The sequence below is a fragment of the Arachis ipaensis genome, chromosome B07 (genome assembly GCF_000816755.2).
Source record: "Arachis ipaensis cultivar K30076 chromosome B07, Araip1.1, whole genome shotgun sequence".
Taxonomy (NCBI): Eukaryota; Viridiplantae; Streptophyta; class Magnoliopsida; order Fabales; family Fabaceae; genus Arachis; species Arachis ipaensis.
Genome location: NC_029791.2, coordinates 19,031,443 through 19,040,825, shown reverse-complemented (window position 1 = coordinate 19,040,825; position 9,383 = coordinate 19,031,443). Strand labels below are relative to the sequence as shown.

The window sequence follows — 9,383 nt, the reverse complement described above, 5'->3', positions numbered from 1 at the left end:
AAGAAGCCTTCCTCTTGCAAACTTCTCAAAACTATATGTACTAAGGTAAACTTGAGTGAAAACGAATTTGGAAACAAAAAAAAAAAAAGATAAGAAGAAATGAAAGGAGATAAAAGAAAATCGGTTAAGTGATAGAAAAATGATTGATTTGAAAAATGGGACTAGTGATATATTTCTCAATCACAAATCTTTTACAAATATATGCTGCTGAATAAGCTAGCATTACAGGTAACTACGGCTCCCAGAAAATGACTATTCCTTCTTCAACTCCAATATTTCAACTCCAAAGAGTTATGGTATGCAACTTTATTCCACCTTTTTGCTAGATTTGGGATCACTCTCTTCTTTAGCTGAGTTGGCTATTTTCGACTCGTCAAACTCCGATAACTGATTAGAAACAAAGTAAAAAAATTGTTATGCATAAATTCTACAGGTCTGAGTCTAGTTAAACCTACATTCAGTTAGTCTTCCTCTAACTATAACTCGGTTCAAAAAGATTGTTATTACTATGGTAAAATGTTAAACATACTTAATAACCTTATAGAAACCTTAACAGGAAACTTAGGTCAATTTACATTTGTAAATATGTATAAGATTTAGTTTTGATATGCAACATGATGCAGTTTGTTTGAAAAACAGTTAAAATCTTACAGTAGAAGAAAATTTAGTTACTGCAATAATTAGACATTTTCTTATTTACTATAGATAATGTTATAATTTCAAACCAAAATTACAACTCACATCCTTTCTAGTGGTTTCTAACATTCAATTAATATCCAAAATAGAATTTAACTTTCGATCCACGATCAATGAACTATTAGGTATTTTTATTTCAAAAAGAAAATGTTTGGAACTTTCATTGCTATTACACTGTTACAACTTGCAAGTAATTTGTTTTTTCAAAGTACCTTATTGGGTATGTATTCCCCTCACAAAAAATTAGTAAGAACTTAACAAAGAACAGACCAGAGATAAAATTAGTAAGCCAAACGAACTTGTTTAACATCAGCATTCTATATGTAATGAACAGCCAAAGATCCAATTACAGCAGGGACAATGTATAAAAGAGCAGGCTGAAACAAAGATAAAAGGAAAGAAGGAGAGGGGTGAAGGGAGAATCCAATCAATCCATGTTAAAAGAGAATGTATTTCCTATATACTCCTAAAAATATAAAGCTAATTTCAAAAGTACTCTTTTATACTAAAATGTACTAAGACTTCAAAGTTCATTTATAATAGATGAATATTTTAATGATATTTGAGTAAACATAAAAAAGGAGAAACTTTGCAACTTTAGTGCTTAGATTTGTAGCTGTTTTCAAACTGCAGGCTGGCCCAGCACACTACATGGCCTTAATTTTGTCAGCCGAATGCACATTTCATCAGATTATTCACAAAATTGTCAAAGAAACATGATATTTTCACATGCTTGATCAGCCATATGTGTCAATATGATCTTCAAATACTTTCCATCTTAAACTACCATGACATCATGAGCAAAAGTCAAGAACAGAAGGGAGAAGTAAAAGAAGAAATAAGTACTCAGATCCAGTCACCTGAGCAGCTTGAAACCAATTCATCACAAAAATTGTAAGCGCCAAGCCAATAGTATATCCTAAAAATAAGCTTTTGAAATATTGAGGCTGTTTTCCTCTGGACACATCAAACCGCAAAGCCAATGCTAAGAAGATACCTGAGAGTATTTTATAAAAAAAATGAAATAACAAAATTATGACATAAAAGTCACTGACTTTTTACCTCAAAATGCACATAAGTATGAAAATATGAAAGATGAAAACTGCATAAAATTCTGCAGTACATACAGGGAATACAATAAAAAAAAGTATATAATCTTTTCATGACTTATTCCACAATGTGAAGCATATAAGAAAATATGAAACATGTTTCATAATAGAAATGAGATAGGAAAAGTTCCCTATTCAAATGGTCACATAGAGAACAATGATTGAAACAACCATACAACCTCTATAAAATAGTCATTGACTAAATATGTGGTTAACCATAGGTGAAACAAAATTGAAGATCAGAATAATCTTAAAGAAGAATTTTACAGACTTAAATTAGGTGAAGATCTTAGAAGTTCTGGTTAGTAGAGGATGACACTACCACAAGAATTTACATTTAACTTTTCTGTTATATCAGGTGTAATTAAGGAGATAACATTTAGTATTTTATTTTGTTGCTGTTTGTTGTTCTACCAATGGCTTTTGAGGTTTCATGAATTCAAATGTGAGAGGAACCATTCCTCCTCATTCCACATGAAACTGACTTTTGTGTCCCTATAATTGACAGATAATGTGGTGAAATGCATTACCTTTGTTTCAAAAACTTAAATTTTAACATTTCCTAAGTTGAGCCACTTAAAAATTTCAACCTCCCTACTCATTAATGAACAACTCTTTTCCTATAACATATCAGAATCTAATACCAGATATAAATTAAGAAGTTCTACACTAATCTTACTGCTACAAAAAGCCGGATACATTTGCAAGAAATACATCAATAAACAAGTCAGCCTACCAGGGATGACAATGTCACCAAGGCCAACCATTGAAAATGGCCGGGCAGAATCTGCTGTGGGGAACAAAAGCTGAAAAATAATCGGAATGATCAATATTAGGAAGACATTGTATAAAGTATATTGTTTAAATTCATATATAGGAGGAGAAAATAAACTCAATTCACTTAGATAAGACTTTAACCTTTATCGGAGCATCAAATGATTTAGCAACGCTAATCATCACTGGAGTGAAGAAAACCTAGAAAATGTTATATACAAATAGTCCAGTTTGCACAACACATGAATAGAAAAAATACACACATCAACTAACAGGAAACACTAAAAAAAAAGTGTAGTAGAAACTTTATTTAAATACTAGTCTCGGTAAAAAAGTTTGGAAATCAACAAAGTCAAGATATTAAAAACTGAGGAATTGCTTCTCCAAAACTTTGTTTTCTTTTTTTTTTCTTTCAACAAAAAACCGAGAGATCAAGAAAAAGGGAAATGAAAGAAAATCCGTTTAAGTGATAGAAAAATGCTTGGGTTGAAAAATCAGTTAAAACCTTACAGAAGAAAATTTTTCAAATAAAAATTAAAATCATATCTAACTTTCAATTAAAACTTAAAATTGTGTGTATCCACTATCCGGTTAAGCTTGAATGAAAACCAATTTGAAAAGAATAAAATCGAAGTCGAGTGAAAGCTTGTGTTGTGTCCAGTTAAACCTGTCAATTGAGATATTAAAGACTAAGATCATATCAAATAATTATTTTGAAACAGTATCTTATCATATCATATCTTAAATTAAACTTACGCAGATTAAAATTAATCAAAATCTTCCGTAATTGATTTTTAAAAGTAGAAAGTATTTAATTCTATCATAGCTTAAACTCTAAATAAAGCACATCCTATAAATTCTGATTCATGAGTCTCACATTCTTGTGAAAAAAAAGTCTAACTTGTTTTTGGAAAGTGTTTCTAGTGTCATCATGGTTGCCAAGATGAGAAGCAAGAAAACTTTGAAGGAGTTGTTGAAGCTGGATTTGGAAACAATAGAAGCTATGGCTCCGAATCCCTTCCGCTTTACAAGAATTGACGTCGTAGTGTCCCTGCGGGATCCGGAGTACTGCAAAGTGAACCGGGCAGCAATTAAAGCAACGAAGAGGTCCTACTGCAAAGAGGACCGTGCGGTACTTAAGAGGTTCTCCAAAGCGTTGAAGATGCACTACTCTCTTGGAAAGGCATGCACGAAAGAGAATCAAGGCAAGAGAATGCTGAATAAGAAGAATGCTGCATCATCGCCTTCAATAGGATCCATATTGGCATCTACATGACATTCAACAGGATCCACATTGGCATCTACATCAACAACAAAGACTGATATTCCAAAGCTTTTGGAAATTTTCAAGGCAATTATCGCTTCGCTGAAAGGATTTGATGTAACTTTTGTGATGCAGAGGAAGTTAACAAAGACAGACTTGGAACCTAATAACAGCCGGTTAGTGATGCCGAAGAAGCAGATAAACGAGGAGTGCACGATCTTGGCACACAAAGACGCAGCGATTATGAGGGTTCTTGAGGCTCGGGATGGGAAGGGGCGGCTGATTGGGATGAACGTAGGGCTCATAGAACCGACAGGTGAAGTGTGCTAGTGGAATATGACCTCTGCATCAACTTATAATCTAGAGAGTTCTTCTTGGTGCGACATTGCTAGGAGGAATCATCTCAAGAAAGATCATCTTCTCAACATTTGGTGCTTCAATGATGCCGCCAAAAAAGTTTTATTTTCTTCTCTATCATGTAGGCTCTGAACCTTTCGAATGAAACCAAGACTTAGCGGTTAGTTTTTAGGGTTTAAAAAAGAAGGGTAATTGAAGTATTTTAATGAAATTAGGGATAAAAAGGTAAATAAAAATTGGGTAAATACTATAGTATAGTGGTTGTTAGGCTATTTCGTTCTTTCGTTAGGATCTCGATGGCAATATTTAGAGGTGAACCAAAATTTAGGTTCCAAAAATATTGTATACAAATACACTTTGCAAGAACATTCAACAATCTACATTGAACTTTTTATAAAATTAAATATTAAATAATTAACTTTTTCTTGTATTTGAGCTTATATTAGTTAATTCTCCATTTTTTTCCATTAAAAATGGTTAACCTCCTAGCATCCACCTCTCATCAATCAAAAAGTTTTACAACAATTTAGCAATTTATTTACATTTCGCTTTTCAATTTTAAGCTACTATCTTTGTTTAATTTATTATTTACTTACTTTAAAACATAAATATATATATACAGAAATATTTTTTATTTGAATTTAAATAAAATTTTATATTTTATATTTTAATTCTAATAATTAAAAAGATAAAATATATTTTTTGTCTTTGAAATTTTTATTTGTATCAAATATACTTGACAACTAAATTTTTAAAAAATTTATGACTAATTCAATAATAATACATAACAATTATATCTGGTTTGCTTGTATTGAAGGTTATCCTTGTGAAATTGTTGCTGAATTGGTCTTAATTTTTTTTAAAAATCAGCTGTTATAGTATATTTAATGCAATTCAAAAATTTTGGGATAAAATTGAAATAAAATAAAACTTAAAAGTATTTTTAAAACTTTTAACAAACTTTAAGGACAAAAAATATATTTTACCCTAATTAAAAATGCCATCGAACAAAGAAGGCTTCTTCTTGCAAACTTGTCAAAACTATGTGTACTAAGGTAAACTTGAGTGAAAACGAATTTGGAAACAACAAAAAGATAACAAGGAATGAAAAGAGATAAAAGAAAATCGGCTAAGTGATAGAAAAATGCTTGAGCTGAAAAAATGGGACTAGTGATATATTTCTCAATCACAAATCTTTTACAAATGTACGCTGCTGAATAAGCTAGCATTACAGGTAACTGGCCTCCCAGAAAATGACTATTTCTTCTTCAACTCCAATATTTCAACTCCAAAGAGTTATGGTATGCAAGTTTATTCCAACTTTGTGCTAGATTTGGGATCACTCTCTTCTTTAGATGAGTTGGCTATCTTCGACTCGTTGAACTCCAATAACTGATTTGAAACAAAGTAAAAAAGTTGTTATGCATAAATTTTACAGGTCTCAGTCTAGTTAAACCTACATTCAGTTAGTCTTCCTTTAATTATAACTCGGTTGATAAGGATTGTTATTACTATGATAAAATGTTAAACATACTTAATAACCTTATAGAAACCTTAACAGAAAACTTTAGGTCAATTTACATTTGTAAATATGTATAAGATTTAGTTTTGATATGCAACATGATGCAGTTTGTTTGAAAAATAGTTAAAATTTTATAGTAGAAGAAAATTTAGCTATCGCAATAGTTAGACATTTTCTTATTTACTGTAGACAATGTTATAGTTTCAAACCAAAATTAAAACTCACACCCTTTCTAGTGGTTTCTAACATTCAATTAATTTCCAAAATAGAATTTAACTTTTGATCCACTATCAATGAATCATTAGGTATTTTTATTTCAAAAAGAAAATGTTTGAAACTTTTATTGCCATTACACTATTGCAACTTGCAAGTAATTTATTTTTGCAAAGTACCTTATTGGGTATATACTGCCCTCACAAAAAATTAGCAAGAACTTAACAAAGAACATATCAGAGGTAAAATTAGTAAGTCAAATGAACATGTTTAACATCAGCATTCCATATGCAATGAACAACCAAAGATCCAATTACAGCATGTACAATGGATAAAAGAGCAAGCTGAAACAAAGATAAAAGGAAAGGAGAGGGGGAGGGGGAATCCAATCAATCCATGTTAAAAGAGAATGCATTATATATATATATATATATAACCTGAATATAAAAAAGCTAATTTCAATAGTACTCTTTTGGGATAAGTACTTTTTTCGTCCCAAAGGTCTGGGGTCAAAATCAATTTCGTCCCTAATCTTTTTTTGTTATTAAAATCATCCTCAATCTTTACAAACACATTAAAATCGTCCTTCCCCCAATTACAAAAAATTTTGGACACATTTACCCCTGAGGTTGTTACCGGTAGTTGAACCACATAATGGTATAGAAAATTAAGTTTTATTGTTAATTAAAAACCTCACCCCCAAACCAGAAGCATAAAGCGTCTGCTAGGGTTAGGGTTCGAGTGCAGCAATGGCATCGGAGAGCTCAAGGTCGTATCGGAGCAGGGGGTCTACGCACAAGAGGGAGATTCTTTGTGGGCATGGAGAGAGACCAGTGTTGCGAGTTTTGCGAACCAAAGAAAACCCAGGTCGCCGATTCTAAGGCTGCGTCTACTATGAAGTGAGTTCATGTTTTGTTGTTCTCAGCTGACCCCAACATTTTATTTCTGGGCACTGAGTATGGTGGGCTCATGTAGGTTAATGATGAGTGTCAGTTTTTCCGTTGGGCAGACCCAGAAGCTAAAAGCGAAGATCCAGATGTTTCAAGGTTGAAGAGAAAAGTTGTAGCCCTGAAGGCAGACGTGAAGGCATCTGAGTGGAAGTTGAAGGTTGCTGCAGTGTTTGGTATGGTTGGCTGGGTTGGTTGTTTATGTTGCTTTTGTTGAATCACAACCAGGGTTTACCATGTTTGGTGCCTCTGAAACTGGGTTGATGAAAGTTTGGTAGAAAATAGGGCAATTTTAGTTAGTTTGTACTTAGGCATTGAAGTCTACTTTATGTAATTAAAAAATACTGCTGTGGCTGGATAGTAATTTAGTATTGAAAGTGGTTCTTGTAGGGTAGTATATGTGTATGTAAGTGATGGTGTGTGTCTGTAATTTGACAAGAAATTGGCAATGAAAGTGGAAATGGTTGAGATGAAATATGACTGAAGAATTGTGTCTGTTTTACTAATGCATAACATGTAGTATAGAATACTTGCACAACATCAGAATGAAAGCAGAAATAGATAAACCAAAACACAACCAAGTGACTTCATTCATTAACAAACGCAGTGTAATAGTCTTAAACCATTCATTAAACTATATGACACTTGGACTTATATCAAAACAACAGTAATTCTGTTCACTTTTACACAACATTAGGCATAAAGAGTATGTAATAAGTTCCAATCAAAATGAAATCTCACAACCATACAGTATGATCAAAATATATCTACATTAACCAGCTAACAACTTAAATAGTTACTAAACATTGTTAAAGTTTTTCCCATTCCCTTGGAGGCAGTTTTGCCATCAGCCTCAACTTCCTTGGAGAAACATGCAGGGCAATGTTGTGAGTGAAGGAGACCTTGTTCATAATTAGTTGGCTTAAGCTGGATGCACCCTTCTCCTTGGCAGCTGGTGGTGGTTGGGTTGAGCTTCTGATGGGCTTCATATTGGGCCTTCGCTGGGGAGTAGCTGCTGGTGTTGTATTGGGCCTGGTTACATGTGTTGTGGGCTTGGGGATGGGCTGGGAATGAGATGACTTGGACCTGGTTATGGGGGTTGAGCTAGTGGCTGGTTGGGACTGTGATGATGAATTTTCTTGTGGTTTGGACCTCTTCCTCCCTCTTGTAGCAGATTGCACAGCAGGTTTTGAAACTGATCTCTTCCTTCTTCTAGTAGCTATCTTGGCAGCAGTTTGTTTAGGTGGTTGGGCTTGCAATACACCAACAAGGAGACAGATAAACCCCAACATACATATGAAAAATATTGTAATAAACCCTAACAGTCATGTAGAGAACTGAACTTACAGGGAGGGGTGGATTGCTGCACCTTCCTCTCTTGTGACCTAATGCACCACACTTTGAACACCTCTGTATCTGTCCCCTCCTAGACAAGTGTGTCTGGCATCTAGCCTCTGATTCATCAGGTCTTCTTTTCCTTTTCTTTACTGGTCTGTGGCTAGGCTTCCAATAAGGTGGAGGCATGACATCATCGAAGTTAGTGTGCTCTCACAGACCTAGGCCATTGAGAGGGTTGATTATCGATTCATAACACTTGACATAGGCATCTCTCTTGTAGCAGTCATCCACATACGAATCCAAGTCAAGACCCTTGAAGTTTATACAGCTGATGGCATGTGTGCAAGGAATTCCACTTAGCTGCCATTTCCTACATGAACACTCACGAAGAGACAAATCAACAGCATATTTGCTCAACCCATTGACAACCTCATAAGTTTGTGCAACAGACCAGTAAGGCCTCCACTCACCGGCTGCCCTTCCTCTTCTCTCTATCTTCTTCCTAATTCGAGGTAAAATTATTCCATTGAACTTTTGAATTCTTTCTCTATTAACAGCCCATCTACTCATTAGGTACACCCGAATTTCTTCTAGCATAGTAATTATGGGCTTCTCCCTAGCATCTAATATTTCCCCATTAAAGCTTTCACACATATTGTTTACAAGAGTATCACATTTGGAATGGAAGTCAAACCTGGACCTGCTCCAGAATCTAGGAGAAATAGAGTTGAGATGCCTGTGAGCCTCCACATTTACCGCTCGGACCACTGCCATTTCTCTCTCTCAATCCTTTCAGTGTGTAGCCTTTGCACATCTCCACATCAATTGCTTCAATTGCAGTCCAAAAAACTTTTTTCTAAAGTTGATGTAGAGATGCCGCACGCAAAACCTGTGATCTACACCTGGGATCACCTCATCAAAAGCTGGCAGTAAACCCTAGCAAAACGAGGTAAAATTGTCTATGCATAAGTATATTAAATGAGGAAGCTAATTCAACTTGACACATTAATTATTTACCTTCTACTGATCAGACATGAAGGTTGCCCTGCCAATTGTCTCAGACCCGAAATCATGAATTAGCAGTTTCAGAAACCAAGTCCAGGTATCTTTCGTCTCTGACTCTACAACGGCATAGGCGATAAGGATCATCTGATCATTCGGGT

General features: G+C 34.3%; 3 long non-coding RNA genes across 5 annotated transcripts; 1 reads left to right on the top strand and 2 right to left on the bottom strand.

Moving 5' to 3' along the window:
• LOC107606851 lies at positions 1,025–2,816 on the bottom strand. Of its 3 annotated transcripts, none has more exons than XR_002351219.1 (3): positions 2,724–2,816; positions 2,542–2,611; positions 1,025–1,073 (listed from the first exon to the last, which is right to left on the bottom strand). It is a non-coding gene; the product is annotated as an uncharacterized LOC107606851 (long non-coding RNA). The 3 variants fall into 3 exon arrangements; XR_002351221.1 differs by lacking the exon at positions 1,025–1,073 and adding an exon at positions 1,651–1,693; XR_002351220.1 differs by lacking the exon at positions 1,025–1,073 and adding an exon at positions 2,402–2,425.
• On the top strand, positions 4,048–8,077 carry LOC110264897. Its single transcript, XR_002351224.1, has 3 exons — positions 4,048–4,172; positions 7,294–7,300; positions 8,066–8,077. It is a non-coding gene; the product is annotated as an uncharacterized LOC110264897 (long non-coding RNA).
• LOC110264895 lies at positions 5,526–6,283 on the bottom strand. The gene is made up of 2 exons (XR_002351222.1): positions 6,202–6,283; positions 5,526–5,592 (listed from the first exon to the last, which is right to left on the bottom strand). It is a non-coding gene; the product is annotated as an uncharacterized LOC110264895 (long non-coding RNA).